The sequence below is a fragment of the Lissotriton helveticus genome, chromosome 11, assembly GCF_964261635.1.
Source record: "Lissotriton helveticus chromosome 11, aLisHel1.1, whole genome shotgun sequence".
NCBI classification, from domain to species: domain Eukaryota; kingdom Metazoa; phylum Chordata; class Amphibia; order Caudata; family Salamandridae; genus Lissotriton; species Lissotriton helveticus.
This window is the reverse complement of record NC_136072.1, coordinates 754,764,094-754,780,768: the sequence shown is the minus strand read 5'-3', so window position 1 is coordinate 754,780,768 and position 16,675 is coordinate 754,764,094.

Genomic DNA, 16,675 nt, shown 5'->3' with positions numbered 1-16,675 from the left:
GTAAATGTGTGACCTATTGAAGTCTATGGGGCTTAACATGTGTTTGCTGGGCTGTACTTCATTCTGCCAGATTAATGGATTGATGATCTCTTCTGCCTTGTTGGAGAAGAGCCCACAATGTTTAGAGATCCATGCTTGCCAGCAAACTGGTCTGTGCCTTCAGCAGAGCTGTCTCACAGCTGAAGGACCTGAATCTTTGATGTGTAGGCACAATTTTCAATGAGCCTGCGGAGCAAAGTAAAAAAAAATTGAATTCTCAAAGTGTGAGGTTGGTACTAAAAACCAAATCAAATGGCCCTGACATCCAGGGAGCTTTTCCCTGTACATGAGGTTCAACTATTTGTTTAATTGTTTGGGACAGCAAAGTTTTTCTTGGCGATCCCGAACAAGAAAAGTTTCTGTTGAAATGTCCACTTTAAGTAGAAGAGATGTTCTGAGGTACTTTTACCAGTGGCTCAATAGAAGTCAAAGCGTTGGTGCAGTGCTTAATTTGTAAAATATGAAGTGCAGGTGCTCAAATGTTTGACGGAGGCCACACCTACTGTCCCTGGCTCCACCCACTTCCTCCACTGGCTCCACCCACTTACTATATTACCCTGCCCTGCCTCACCTATTCAGCTTTATTTATTTTTTAAATCATGATCATTTGGCCGCAGACCTACCCCAGGCCATCATGACCTCTCCTCTTACATGGATACTCAGCAGGATTGTCACAAAAATTCTCTCACTTTGCAGTGGAGAAAGAAATGTAAACACCAAGCTTCTTGGAAGAGAGAGCTTGACATTTGACCTCTTCTTAGAACGCATAGCACATGTGGCAAGATAAGAACAAGATTTAAAGGTCTCTTTACAGAAAGAGTTTGTGGAAGAATGCAGTACACAATGTTTGGGCACTGAGAGGGATTAACTCAAGCTGAACAGCCTTAAGCAAATAAAGTCAGCACATAGATATCCAGAAAATGTACGTTAGAAGTCACAAAGCCAGGGGTAAGCAACGGGTGGAATACATTCCTAGGTCAGCTTTCTGAATGTCCCCAAGATGTCTTTAGCAAACCGGACAGAGGCTCTGACCAAAAAAATAAACATTTTAGTGTCCTCTGACAGAAGTAAACTCCTTCAGAGGATAAAACCATAAAGCCTAGCAATGATTCAAAAGAAAAATGCACCAGAAAACTCCTTCAGGGACTAGACAGTAACCAAGTTCAATTTATATAGATCTGGAAGGGTCATTTATGAAAACTGATGTGAAGATATTCCCTCTCTTGACGAGCAGAAGAATAACCTGAAGAAGGCCTCTAAGGGAAGAGCGTATGCCATTCATTCACTATGGTAGAAACTGGAGGAACAAATCATTTTTTAATTGTATCCTGGAGATGGCTAATCGTCCAACAGGGTATATTTAAACATGTTAAACTAAGAAGGCTTCACTGCAGCAGAACTCATGTGTAGGATTGTTGTTGCTTGTAAACAAGAAGTAAAATAAATATACAGTTCCTGAGGTTTTATGGAAAAGACCACATACAAATGAATTATTTGCTTTGAAACCACTGTTTTTTGTGAAAGGAATTCTAAGGAAATGGGTAAAGATGGCACAGCCTTTGGAGATGCTCTGCACCCAGTCCCTATTTGTCATAGCCCAGCGGAGGCAGTGTGCACCAAGATGAAGAAACCAGAGCATAAACATAGGTCACACCCGGCACCCAAGGCCTAATTTGCATCCTGACCACTGTGCCCTAAGGGTTCTGAGCCAAACCACTAGGTGCAGAGCCAAATAATGTGTTTCTAGCTTGTATAGTGGGTAGGGATTCTAGGAAATAGTTTTAGTTTGTAAGATATCAAACTACAAAAATCTTGGAAATTCTCCACAGTAGGGAACCAGAGGCAATCGTGTCCCTAGGGTGCGCTGGCCTCCAATCACAAATGTTAAACATAAGTAAACCCATGCAAGAATTTGTTTACTTGTTCTTTTTATAAGTGATTGTCCTCCCCAAGCCTGTCTCTGGACACACAAAAATGTGACGGTATGTACTCATACACCAGGTGTTATGCTTTATCATAGGACTACCCTTGCTCTTCAAAAACCCTGTTTGATGAAGAGCAGGCCTACACTTTAATAGTATAGGAAGCACTTCTACCAAACTCTTGAACCTGTGATATGACTACGCTAAAAACCAATGTGATGCAAACCACCTTTTAACTTAAGTGAGATATCACTTGGTGTTACAAACCAGTGTGGAGAATAGGGGAACCAATACCCCATTACCACTCAAACCTTCAACATGTTTCTGCCACTTGGCTCAAAAGAGTCTGTGGTAGTAATCAGAAGTGTATGCCACAAAATTATCCTGTGTCCCGTCCTGTCAGTGTAACTATAAATCAGGGCTGGCCTTTGTCATCCCTCACAATACAGATAGGTACCTTAAATGTGGTTCATCTGGGCCCCATGGAGGAAGGACTCAGGAACCCCGGTCGTCACGAATACTCCAAGGTGCGTCCCTCGAGGGTTTCACCTAGTGCTGCGTGCTCCTTCCTCCTTATGATTTTGTAAGGTATATCCTTAAAACATCCACAAGCTTACAGAAAAAAGTTCACATTAACTATAACCACTGAGATCGGTAACTATGTTGGAAAAAAACCCTTTAAACTAAATTTGATGGAATGTGGTCACAATTATCAAGTAAATCATAAACACATTGAAATTCACCTACAATATAACCTCCACACTGTCACATCACATCACCTTTGGAATTGTCAAGGACAAAACTGAGGCTGCAATCAAACTGTCTTTTCCACATTAATTTGTTTAGAGGAAAAATAAAACCTTATTTACATTGCGAAGACATCTGTATCCTGAAAGAAATAGCGCAGTTTTCCAACTACAATTACTCTTTGAGGATATGTATTGCTAAAGTGTGTAATTTCAGCAGCATTTTTAGGTTTTGCCTGCAAGTGCGCACGTAGTGCGCATGCGCTAAAAAACCTCTTGAGTTCTATATCTGATCGATGACCCGCCTCTGTCTCTCATTGGCTAGCTCCATAAATGGAGGCTAGCCATTGGGAGACAGAGGCTGTCAATCGCGCTTTCTCTTGAAAACGCGATTCGGGGGCGTTTCGCTGTGTTTTTTAAGCCCCGCCCCTTTGTCCTGGGCCGCGCTGGGATTGGCTGCCGGCCCGGGACACCCCCGTGACGTCATTCCCGGGCCGCGCTGTGATTGGCTGGCGGCCCGGGACACCCCCGTGACGTCAGCCAATCACAGCACGGCCCGGGACCTGACTTGTTTTTTGCCTTGTAACCAAGAAAGTATTTAGAGAAAGCATGGACATGAAACTGTACTGTGTTTATTTTTCTGGACAGTGCTTTATTCACGTCACAAAGGTTTAAATTCCAATAAAAATGTTATATTAAAAAAGTACATATTAAAGAGAACGGTGAAACTTACTTTTATATGTAAGATTAGGTAACTTAAAACTTAGGAGTGGGATTCATACTATATTGCAAGTCGACGTTTAGAGTTGGACTGTACAGCAGAATGGCGATCACCGCGTGCATATTCTACGAGATACATTAGCACTCTAGCTCTTTTTTCAGACGTCGTACGGGAACATTCTACATATGAGGGCTGGCCAATGCCCGCCTTTTCAATTAAGTTGTACGCTAACATTCCAGTTCCAAAATGTCCGCCGTGCACAATGACAGAAAAAAAAAGAGATTCGAGCTGAGGGGAGGAGCGTTCTACTTCCTCGAGCGTGCGCAGTGCTAGCATCCTTCTCCGTCCTGAGCGCGGGAGTTTGACTGTGTGTCTGCATTATGGATTTGAGCGAGTTTGAGAAAGACAACAGCTGCAGCAGCAGGCTCAGCTCTGCTGTGCCTCCTTTGTGTGTCAGCGAGCCGTGTTGCCTGGGAATAGATGAAGCGTGCCGGGGCCCAGTCTTGGGTGAGCGAGCGGCTGGTCTTTGGGAATGGATTACGGGATTTATGTTAGGAGGGGGTGACAGACTGGTGGGATGTGCGAGTCCTCTTGAAGTGGGTGGGTTACGTGGTATGACAGACCTTTGCAGGCAGGTCCTCTTGTAGCTGAGCGGCTGGCTCTTAGAACCGAGCAGTGTTGCCATTCGTGCACCCAATATGTTCTAATTGCTGCACAAAAACAGAGACACTGGAAGTTTTGGCAGTAGCATTACTGGTGCCGTTACATAGAATTTGTTTTCAAAGATTAGTGTTTTCACATGCATTAATCGAACTGATGAGATTGAAGTGAATCAGGACTTTGACTCTCCGAATGCGCTGCGTTATTGCACGAAATCTTATGGTTGGAAACTAAGTGCTATATTACGTAAGCAGGCGCACGGTCCAAACTATAATCTACCTCGCTTACTGTAAGTATACTGCTAGCTAAGAAAGATACAGTTCTTCCTTTATATTCACTAGAACGTGCTTTGAAGTGCTTGTTTTGGGATAGCCCATTGGCTGAGGTTCTGGGTATTCTCAATTCCACAGTGTGCAGACCAGCTTGTTTTATAGGTAGCGTATATGTAGGCTGGTGGTCGTTTCCCATGAGTCACTTGACTCATGTCCTGGGGCTTCAGTATCCCTAAATGACCTGGGTCTGGGTATACCGTTCAACAGGCACAGAACAGATTGTACTTATGTGCACTGTTGGAACAGGCCAATGGTACCCATCATTGGTTCGTGAGCTGGAGCACCCATGCAGTCCTTACCACTGGCCTTAGGTGGTACCTAATACTATTGTCTGTGGCCATTTGAAACCCCTTATCCCAGTCTAGACCGGGCCCCGTGCTTTTCGCACAACTCTGAAGGGAAGGGTTGCAGTGCATGTAGTGACAGGACCTGGATGCTCTCGCACAGCAGTTGGTACAGGACTAAAGTGCTGCAAAGTTTGTATTGTCATAGGTCCCCTCAACTCTCAATTGATTTGGGTCTGCCATTGGTACAGGTCCATGGGCTTCATCAGAAAGGCAATGAAGCACCCCTGTACCTATTTGTTGGTCTGAATGCCCCCCATACATTTATTGTTCCAGGCCTAGACCTCACATTCAGATATTGGCGGATGTTGTGGGATGTGGCATGCTTATGTTGCCACAGGCTTGGAGGCCCTATACTCCCATTTCACATATGCTTCCATGTATTGATTAAACTGAGTGAGACTTATTTGATTGGTGGGAATCCCCATACCCTCATGTTTTAAGTAGCACAGCTAGTTTCACGTTTTGGTTGCCTTCCATTGTATGGTTCAAGGGTATTTCTTTTTACCAAATGCGTTGGGTTTAGTTACACCATAGGATGCTTTATTTAACACACTGTGCTGGCATCTATCAATCATTATGCAAGGTGAATTTTTTGTAGGTGTTATCTTCTAACATGTGACTTGTTTCTGTTGATGGCTGCACACTCTCTTTATGTCCTGTATCCGAACCATTTCACTGTTTAGCACTTTTATAAAGGCGAAACCGTTGCATTGTAAATGCTTATTTATCTAGATACAGAGAGAGGACGGAATAAAAAAAATCACTTGAGATCACGACACTGAGCAGTTTTTGACATTTGGGAAAGTAGGGAACGTGTCTGCTAATACTTGGAATCAAAATACTGACAACCTACAGCAAGCGTAGACATGGAAGAGGTCAGCATTAATTGGGACAAGGATATGGGTACAAAGCTGTCGGACACCATTTGGGCTCAGGCAGGGGAGTATATAGTGAATGTTTCCAGTATATCAAGGTTCACATTTATTCAATTTAGCTTCGGTCATTGGACATATTAGCTATTCCAGTGCTGTATAGCAAGGTTTTCCCGCATTGCGAGGTTCAAATTCATTCAATTTAACTTGTTTCATTGCACATATCTGACTCGGTGCACAGACATAATATCGACTCCAAAATATCGACTGGAAAGAATATCGAGTTTTAAATATCGTTTGGAGAAAATATCGACTAGACAGAATATCGACAGTCAAAATATCGTTTTTAAGGTAAGTGAAGTAATATCGACTGTAAATAATATAGACAGTGAAAATATCCAAGTATATAATCTAGATAGTAAAAAATATAGTTTTTTCAATAATATTTAATTATTTATAGTGTTTTTATGTTATAATATATGTGAAAAGTGTCATTTTTTTTAATAATTATTTTTAATTAATATTTTTTTTTAATTATTGTGTAATTTTATTCTGTAGCGGGTTGTGGGTTTATAGGGGAATAGGGTGGGAAGTAATTTAATTATAATAAATTAAATATGTAAATTTATTAATTGGTAGTAATAATTAATTAATTGGTAATTAAATAATATATGTTAATTATTTACAATTTAATTGGTAATTAATTTAATTTAATTGATTAATTGCTAATTATGTTAAATTAAAGGGGTATTTTTAGGGTTCAGAGTCAGTTTTCAGTTTTTGGGCAAAGGGGTATTTTTAGGGTTCAGGGTCAGTTTTCAGTTTTTGGGTAAAGGGGTATTTTTAGGGTTCAGGTTCAGTTTTCAGTTTTTGGGTAAAGGGGTATTTTTAGGGTTCAGGGTCAGTTTTCAGTTTTTGGGCAAAGGGGTATTTTTAGGGTTCAGGGTCAGTTTTCAGTTTTTGGGCAAAGGGGTATTTTTAGGGTTCAGGGTCAGTTTTCAGTTTTTGGGTAAAGGGGTATTTTTAGGGTTCAGGGTCAGTTTTCAGTTTTTGGGTAAATGGGTATTTTTAGGGTTCAGGGTCAGTTTTCAGTTTTTGGGTAAAGGGGTATTTTTAGGGTTCAGGGTCAGTTTTCAGTTTTTGGGTAAAGGGGTATTTTTAGGGTTCAGGGTCAGTTTTCAGTTTTTGGGCAAAGGGGTATTTTTAGGGTTCAGGGTCAGTTTTCAGTTTTTGGGTAAAGGGGTATTTTTAGGGTTCAGGGTCAGTTTTCAGTTTTTGGGTAAAGGGGTATTTTTAGGGTTCAGGGTCAGTTTTCAGTTTTTGGGTAAAGGGGTATTTTTAGGGTTCAGGGTCAGTTTGGGGTTTTTGGGGTACATATACAATATTGCCTATTATTTAATTAAATTTTGTTACTATATATATATGTTTTAAGAAATATGATGAAAAAAAAATATTTTTTTACTTTAATTAAATATTTAATTATTAAAAGTTATTTTAAGTATTGTTAATTATATTTTAGTAATTAATTTTTTATATTAATGTAATTAAACATTGTTTTTAGTAAAGTCGATATTTTTAACAACGATATTTTTGTAAACAATATTTTGTACTCGATATTTTTGTACTTACCTGTTTGTAGATAGAAACTCGATATTTTGTACTCGATATTTTCTCAACGATATTTTGGGTAGTCGATATTGTTTCAGTCGATATTCTTTCAGTGATCCATCTGACTCGAAGGAAACTGAACAGAAGGAATCGTGCAATAGCAGGCGAATGTGCAACCAGAGGCCAGAGTCCACCATCTAGTTTGGGTCTGCCAATAATATAATATTGCTGGGGGGGAGTTGAAGAGACTGTCACTAAGTTGACTGACAAGCCACATGACTGTTCCGGTCATCTCTCTACTGGCCCTTCCGCCCAGTCCCAAAAAGGTGAAATGTGACCTCCAATGTTATTATCTGGTTTTTCCCCTGCCAAAACAATGTATGGCTGTTGCCAAAGTCAATAACAACTTCAGCAGAGGGTATGGCAGAGAGAAGTGCACAAGTGAGTGGACGCAGAGTGCGCACTGTTCAGACGGATGCCTGGGCAGACCAGAGCGCTGAGATTCAAATTTAGTGGAACTGGAAAGATCTATAGACTCTAGACCACCCCAGAAAAAAAGTACCTGTGTAGGGACAGGCCCAGAAGAGGAGATGGGGAAGACACAAGATGTAATGATTCGAGATGAGGGGCAGGGGGATAGAAATGTTCTGAAAATAGCAATGCTTTGCTGTCACCAGACCAATAAACATAATGATTAAAAAAAAAGTCATGGCGCCTGAGGCCTGCCAGGCCCTGCCCTGGCTGACTCACCTGCGCAGCTTTATTTATAGGCCGCCAGCCTACCCCAGGCCATGCCTCGCTCGCCCTCACCTGGTGAGTCTGTCTAGCCGGCCGCCCAACCTCAACGTCGTCCAACATCCCGCGGACTCCGTGGATACGGTGCTGGTGCCTAGTGGTCGGTGGGGTGCGACGCTGCGGGCGTACGCTGGGGCGGGCGTGCAGTGGCAAAATGAAAGCAGCGAACGCGCGCATTCAACTGCAAAATCTACGCATGCGTCGCTGCTTCTGCCGCGCACAGCCCCAACCCCCGCAGAAGACCAGCCCAAGCAATGCCCGATCCGCGGCGGCCGGAAGTCTTGAAGTGAAAGAAGGCTATCTTCATGTAAGTTAAATACAGTGCTTAGTCAGTTGAAATGCCTCCATTTGAGGCTTTCCTCAAGGAACTTCTGAACGTATTTCATGGATGACGGTACATGTACTGTTTGGTTCTTACTTCAGCAAGGAGACTAGAGAGTTGTAAGTATTCCCCATAAGAGCGATACCGCCCTTTTTAAAAGGGCAAGGTCATTTTGTGCACCAACCCAAAGATCATGCTCAAGGTCACTTCGGATTCTCACCTTTATTGATTCTTTCTCATTCTCTAATAAATGATACATTTCTGGTCGTTCTGGCCCTTTCTGTGCACGTTGTACGGGGCCTCGCGATCTCTTTGTGACATTAGAAGAGTGAAGAGAAATTGAGTCAGTCACGTGATGTCATCACCATTTAAGAAGACACACAGTCTGGGGCTCATTAGGAAGGTGGACGGAAGAGCCACCGCGGCCCTGGAGTAGGCGGAAAAAGCCTTTTCCGTGTCCGCCAGCCGCGGATACTCCGTCCGCCATATCAGGATAGGAAAACGTGTCAAATTTCCGTCCGCGACGGAAAAGGACGCACCGCCGCCGAACTACACACGACCACGTGGCGGACGGAACACTTCCGGAGGCCCCGCCGTACGTACTGACGTCTAAGACCGTCCCCCAAATCAAGATGGCGGAAAATACACATAAAACCGCAGCGGAAAAACAACCTGTCTGAACACGGCGGAATCCCCACAGCGAACATAGGTGACATAGCAGAGATACCCACCGCAAGCAGACCACCACCATGGACTCAGCGCTACACGCTTTCCCGATGCTCTTCGCGATCCACCACGTCCTAGTCATGGCCCACTATGGACGACGACGCAGGTAAGGCACAAACCATTGGCTGTCTGGAGGGGAATACCAGCAAGGGACGTGACATAGGGAGGGGGAGTGTCATGTTACCGAAACCACTGATGAGAAGCATATACGAATACACATTTGTAGTACGCAAGCAGGAATGACAACGACAGACCACGAGACTTGATAGACTACCTTTATTGTACAAAATAGGGGTATAATCACAGTGTATGCGTGAGCATGGGCAAAGTGGGCACCAGAGCAGCTACATCATAGGCAGGTAACGAGAGGGCAGAATGCAGTATCAGAGCATCAACTGGGCAATGCGCAGTACAGAGCAGGTACATCATAGGCAGTTAACGAGAGGGCAGAATGCAGTATCAGAGCATCAACAGGGCATTGTAGAGTACAGAGCAGGTACATCAGAGGCAGGTAACGAGAGGGCAGAATGCAGTATCAGAGCATCAACAGGGCATTGTAGAGTACAGAGCAGGTCCATCAGAGGCAGCACGTGAGAGGGGCTAAGTGCATCAACAGTCCATTGCACAGAACAGGTCCATCAGAGGCAGCACGTGAGAGGGGCTAAGTGCATCAACAGTCCATTGCACAGAACAGGTCCATCAGAGGCAGCACGTGAGAGGGGCTAAGTGCATCAACAGTCCATTGCACAGAACAGGTCCATCAGAGGCAGCACGTGAGAGGGGCTAAGTGCATCAACAGTCCATTGCACAGAACAGCTCCATCAGAGGCAGCACGTGAGAGGGGCTAAGTGCATCAACAGTCCATTGCACAGAACAGGTCCATCAGAGGCAGCACGTGAGAGGGGCCAAGTGCATCAACAGTCCATTGCACAGAACAGCTCCATCAGAGGCAGCACGTGAGAGGGGCTAAGTGCATCAACAGTCCATTGCACAGAACAGGTCCATCAGAGGCAGCACCTGAGAGGGGCTAAGTGCATCAACAGTCCATTGCACAGAACAGGTCCATCAGAGGCAGCACGTGAGAGTGCAGAATGCAGTATCAGAGCATCAACAGGGCAATGCGCAATACAGAGCAGGTACATCATAGGCAGGTAACGAGAGGGCAGAATGCAGTATCAGAGCATCAACAGGGCATTGTAGAGTACAGAGCAGGTACATCATAGGCAGGTAACGAGAGGGCAGTATGCAGTATCAGAGCATCAACAGGGCAATGTAGAGTACAGAGCAGGTACATCATAGGCAGGTAACGAGAGGGCAGTATGCAGTATCAGAGCATCAACAGGGCAATGTAGAGTACAGAGCAGGTACATCATAGGCAGGTAACGAGAGGGCAGTATGCAGTATCAGAGCATCAACAGGGCAATGTAGAGTACAGAGCAGGTACATCATAGGCAGGTAACGAGAGGGCAGAATGCAGTATCAGAGCATCAACAGGGCAATGCGCAGTACAGAGCAGGTACATCATAGGCTGCACAAGTACGTGTCCCTACCAACCCGTCACAGGAACCACAAGAGTGCCACGCAGTTCTCAATGGACACACCATGTGAAATAACATTTGAGTGAAGTGTTCAGCACCTCACATCACAGAATCAGGGGGACTGCGTGAACTACCTGCCTCGGACACACTGGCAGCACCAGCAACAGGAGTGTGAGACACAGCCACAGCCCGAGTGACACACACATGGGCCACGGACCCAGACACACTGGCAGCACCAGCAACAGGAGTGTGAGACACAGCCACAGCCCGAGTGACACACACATGGGCCACGGACCCAGACACACTGGCAGCACCAGCAACAGGAGTGTGAGACACAGCCACAGCCCGAGTGACACACACATGGGCCACAGACCCAGACACACTGGCAGCACCAGCAACAGGAGTGTGAGACACAGCCACAGCCCGAGTGACACACACATGGGCCACGGACCCAGACACACTGGCAGCACCAGCAACAGGAGTGTGAGACACAGCCACAGATGTAGTCACTGACACGTGAGCCACTGACCCAGACAGACTGCCAGCACCAGAAACAGGAGTGTGCAACACAGCCACAGATCTTCTAACTGACACGTGAGCCATAGACCCAGATACACTGCCAGGACCTGCAACAGGAGAGGGCACAACTGACACTGTGCCACCATCTGATACATGAGAGACAACTGCACCAGCGCCACTGTGACAACTGAAATGATGAGCCACAGGGCTGTATGGGCCTGGAGGCAGGGTGGGCCTGGGAGCTGGGGATAGCTGACCTAGAGCCAAATCGGGGTTGGCAGGTGTCAATGGTGTGTGTCTGCGTTTCTTAGGGATGTGTGAGTGCACCCTGGACAGGACAGGACTGCCAAGTGGTGGGGACGCCAAACAATCACCACCCACCATAGGTGGAGCATCTGCTGCCGGGGATCTGGTTTCTGGGGACGTGCTGGAGCCTGCTTGTCGTTTGCTCTGTGCCTGCCGCCTGGACTCGGAATCATGTGTAATGGGGGATGCAACAACAGGGGACACCCTCCTCTGCTTCTGACTGGCCTGGATGGGAGTGGAGGTATGGGGGGACTCCGCGGCGGAGACATCAGTTTGGCGTTTAGTAGAAAACATCAGCCTCAGTGCAGCCAGGGGTGAAGTATGCCTGTCCTTGATTGCGCCATTGTCCATGCTAGATGCCTTGTCCGTAGGATGTGCCTTATCCTTAGGTGGAGTGTTGTCTCTGGATGTAGCCTGTGCCCTGGTCGCCGCCCTGTTCCTGCCAGCAGACTTGTCGTCTGTGGTGCACCTGTCTCCAGTAGACACCTGCTCTCTGTGTGTGTCCCTGCCCTTGGGAGATGGACCTTGCTTTGCTGTGGGCCTGCCCTTGGGAGTCTCCCTGCTCTTAGTAGGTGCCTTTGTCTTGTCACTGTCCCTGGGAGTGTCCCTTTCCTCTGCTGTGGGCCTGCCCTTGGGAGTCTCCCTGCTCTTAGTAGGTGCCTTTGTCTTGTCACTGTCCCTGGGAGTGTCCCTTTCCTCTGCTGTGGGCCTGCCCTTGGGAGTCTCCCTGCTCTTAGTAGGTGCCTTTGTCTTGTCACTGTCCCTGGGAGTGTCCCTTTCCTCTGCTGTGGGCCTGCCCTTGGGAGTCTCCCTGCTCTTAGTAGGTGCCTTTGTCTTGTCACTGTCCCTGGGAGTGTCCCTTTCCTCTGCTGTGGGCCTGCCCTTGGGAGTCTCCCTGCTCTTAGTAGGTGCCTTTGTCTTGTCACTGTCCCTGGGAGTGTCCCTTTCCTCTGCTGTGGGCCTGCCCTTGGGAGTCTCCCTGCTCTTAGTAGGTGCCTTTGTCTTGTCACTGTCCCTGGGAATGTCCCTTTCCTCTGCTGTGGGCCTGCCCTTGGGAGTCTCCCTGCTCCTAGTAGGTGCCTTTGTCTTCTGACTGGCCTTGTCCAAGGTACAGTCCATGGACATGTGAGTATCCCTTGCCTTGGGAGTACCTTTTGTGTTGAATGCCTGTGTAGCTCCTGAAGGCATGTCCCCCAACAACACTTGCGGATCCTGTGTGTGTATTCCAGTGTATCTGACGTCGTCTACTTGAACAGATTTAGCTGATCTAGGGGATGGGGTCTGTGCCCTGCGTGCCCTGACGTGCTGTCTGACGCTGCTTCTAGTGCAATAACCTGCATTTGAGTCCTGCTCAGAATAATCACTACCCCCTGAGACATCCAGTGGTGTAGATGGGGAAACCGAAGTAGCACCCTGTTCATGCGACTGTACTATTGCAGACGACACACTGCTTGCCAATGACTGCACTGTCCTGTGTAGACCTGCAAGATCGCCATGCATCCCTTCCATGAAAGCCACCACCTGCCCCAACTTCCTATCATGGTCCTGGAAAGCATTTGTCATATTGGTCTGCCCCACACACAGCTGTCGCAGCAGATCAACGGCCTCAGCACACAGTGCATTTTGGCTCACCGTGGCAGGGGCAGCGGTGCCTGCACCGAACGCCACTCTGCTCCCCCTACTCCTCCGGCCACGAACAGTACATGGTGCAGGTTGTGGAAGTGTGGGCCCTGTGTGCTGTCTTCCGACAGAAGGTGATGAGTGCCCACTCCCAGTCTGTGACAACAGTGCAGGCTCACCAAGAGTGTCCGACGAGGAGGACGATGGTGTCTCCACATGCGAGTCCTCAGGGACGGTCCTGTCCCCCTCTCCGGCGCTGGCCTCCTCTGTGTCAGTCTGCGTGTGTGCGAAGTCTGAGCCGGACTCATTTCCTCGACTACTCTCCACCGTCTGTGGCTGAGTGTCCTCAGTCATAGCTGAAATGCACATAAAAGATGAGTGAGTCATGGGCAGACTGACGTACAGAAGGAACAGGATTGCCAAATTACATAGCTGACAAAGATTTTGTAGCCCTCATCCTGCACATGGCCCACATCTACCAGTCATCCTCACATTTCCTGCCATGGGGCCATGGACCACTAGGGGATGTGCTTCAACACTCAACTACTAAGCAAGTGGCGTGTCAACATGGCGGACCTGGATGTCAAATGAGAACCACCCAATGGGACCAAAATGGCATCACAGACATACATACGCAACACGGAACTCAATAGTGTGTCTGTGCACCAATACATGCATAGCACTCACAGGTTTCCTACACAGACAGTATGCTCACCGCTAGTTTGCTGTTGATCGGCACTCAGACGTTCGGCCAGTTCAGGATGCGTCACTGCAATGATACGGTGCATGAGAGGGGTCATGGAGCGTCGGGCCAGACGGGGCGTCCTTGGAATCAGGCCCAGTGTTACTTCCGCTACATTCTTGCTTAGCCTGAAAATGTCGTCCCAGCGTTTGTGGCAGTGTGTATGTCGTCTGTTGCACACCCCCAATGCCCGTACTTCCCGTGCTATGCTCCTCCACAGGTCCTTGCGAAGGTGCAGCTTGACCTACCATGATGGGAGACAAAAGGGTTTAAGTCAGTGGACAGGTGGCCTGTCACACACATAGGGGCAAGACGTAACTGTCAGCAGCCATGCACAATCAGGAACATATGTCTAGCCCACACTACACAGCTAAGATAGGAATAGGCCAGATTATTTGGCCCCCTCACGCACACCAACATGTCCCACACTGCACTTACCACCCGTCCTGGTGCGCCGTAGAGGCGTCCATAGTTGCGGAGTACACCGTCCACGAGGACATCAAGCTCCGCGGCGGTGAAGGGTCGAGACCGGATCTCTTTGCCTCTCGACATGGCAAGATCACGGAGTATGGCACTAGTGCAGCAGTCGGTGGTCAGCTCAGCAGCAGCAGGTCGAGGTGATGGTCACAGGCAGCAGTCGGTGGTCAGCTCAGCAGCAGCAGCAGCAGGTCGAGGTGATGGTCACAGGCAACAGTCGGTGGTCAGCTCAGCAGCAGCAGCAGCAGGTCGAGGTGATGGTCACAGGCAGCAGTCGGTGGTCAGCTCAGCAGCAGCAGCAGGTCGAGGTGATGGTCACAGGCAGCAGTCGGTGGTCAGCTCAGCAGCAGCAGCAGGTCGAGGTGAACAGGCAGCACTGGTCCCCAGGGTAGGAAGTGTCATTTTGGCCAACACACATATATAGGGCCCTCAGCACGTGTCAGTGGCATACGTCGCCAGCAATTGGTCAGCCCTGGAAGCGTGATCGTGAAATGGGCCAATTACTGGCCCTGTTGTTGCGGTGCCCAGCTTCCGCTACTTGCGATTGGCCATATGCGGCCAGCGTCCCTCTTCCCATTGGCTGCATGTGCGGGGACCGTCACGGGCACACATCGGCAACCGCACGTGCAAGCCTCAGGCACGGATGCTTCAGTTGCAACAATGTTCTATCACTGGCGCCTCCATGGCGGTGCACGTACTCAGCGGGGGAGGTGCAGGCCTATACACCCTGTAGATGTACGCAATGGACATGCCAGTTCATGACCCCCCTTACAGTCACCTTGCATCATCCACCGTACACCGGCCAGAGCGGCTGGGCCTAGGACGGCCGTGCCCGGCCATGAACACAACCGCCGTGCCCGGCCATGAACACAACCGCCGTGGCCGGACATGAACACAACCGCCGTGCCCGGCCATGAACACAACCGCCGTGCCCGGCCATGAACACAACTGCCGTGCCCGGCCATGAACACAACCGCCGTGCCCGGACATGAACACAACCGCATGGGCGGGCACGGCGGTTGTGTTCATGGGCGGGCACGGCGGTTGTGTTCATGGCCGGGCACGGCGGTTGTGTTCATGTCCGGGCAAGGCGGTTGTGTTCATGTCCGGGCACGGCGGTTGTGTTCATGGCCGGGCACGGCGGTTGTGTTCATGTCCGGGCACGGCGGTTGTGTTCATGTCCGGGCACGGCGGTTGTGTTCATGGCCGGGCACGGCGGTTGTGTTCATGTCCGGGCACGGCGGTTGTGTTCATGGCCGGGCACGGCGGTTGTGTTCATGTCCGGGCACGGCGGTTGTGTTCATGTCCGGGCACGGCGGTTGTGTTCATGGCCGGGCACGGCGGTTGTGTTCATGGCCGGGCACGGCGGTTGTGTTCATGGCCGGGCACGGCGGTTGTGTTCATGGCCGGGCACGGCGGTTGTCTTCATGGCCGGGCACGGCGGTTGTGTTCATGGCCGGGCACGGCCGTCCTAGGCCCGGCCGCTCCGGCCGGTGTACGGTGGATGATGCAAGGTGACTGTAAGGGGGGTCATGAACTGGCATGTCCATTGCGTACATCTACAGGGTGTATAGGCCTGCACCTCCCCCGCTGAGTACGTGCACCGCCATGGAGGCGCCAGTGATAGAACATTGTTGCAACTGAAGCATCCGTGCCTGAGGCTTGCACGTGCGGTTGCCGATGTGTGCCCGTGACGGTCCCCGCACATGCAGCCAATGGGAAGAGGGACGCTGGCCGCGTATGGCCTTTGGGAAGTAGCGGAAGTTGAGCACCGCCATGGCGGCGCCAATTATGTTATCTTGTCAGACGCTGCACCGTGATGTGTTGTGTGCAGTTGCGTCATGAGGGATGTGAGCGTGATAGGGAAAGGTCATATGTCATACAATGTAGCATGTGTGTCCATGCAATGCCCATCGGTCGGCACACAATGGGCAACAGATGTGCATTTGTACGTGTTGACGTCGGGTGTGACCCTACATACGTTCTTAAATCTTCACAACTACACAGTACATCACGGCTGTGTGGCCAAATTATGCATCTGTTGTCTGTGTCTTGTTCTGGCGAGGTGACTACAGTGGTGGTGGTACACATGCATTCCGTGTATGTGTTTTGTACGTTGTGTCACCATGCATGTAATTACCGTATGTACATCATTATTGGTGTTGGCATTTGTGCTTGATGACATGGCGTGTGTATAATTATCGTTTGTGTGCATGCAGTTGCATGTGTGTCTGTGATGTGGCTACTAAACATTAGGGTGAAGACTGAAGTATTGTCAGTAAGGTTCACATGTGATGGAGTTGTACACGTATGCGTCGTTAGCAAGTTGACCTAAGTTACATCTCTCTCCCACACAGGAGGGCTACAAATGTGCATCGGCCAT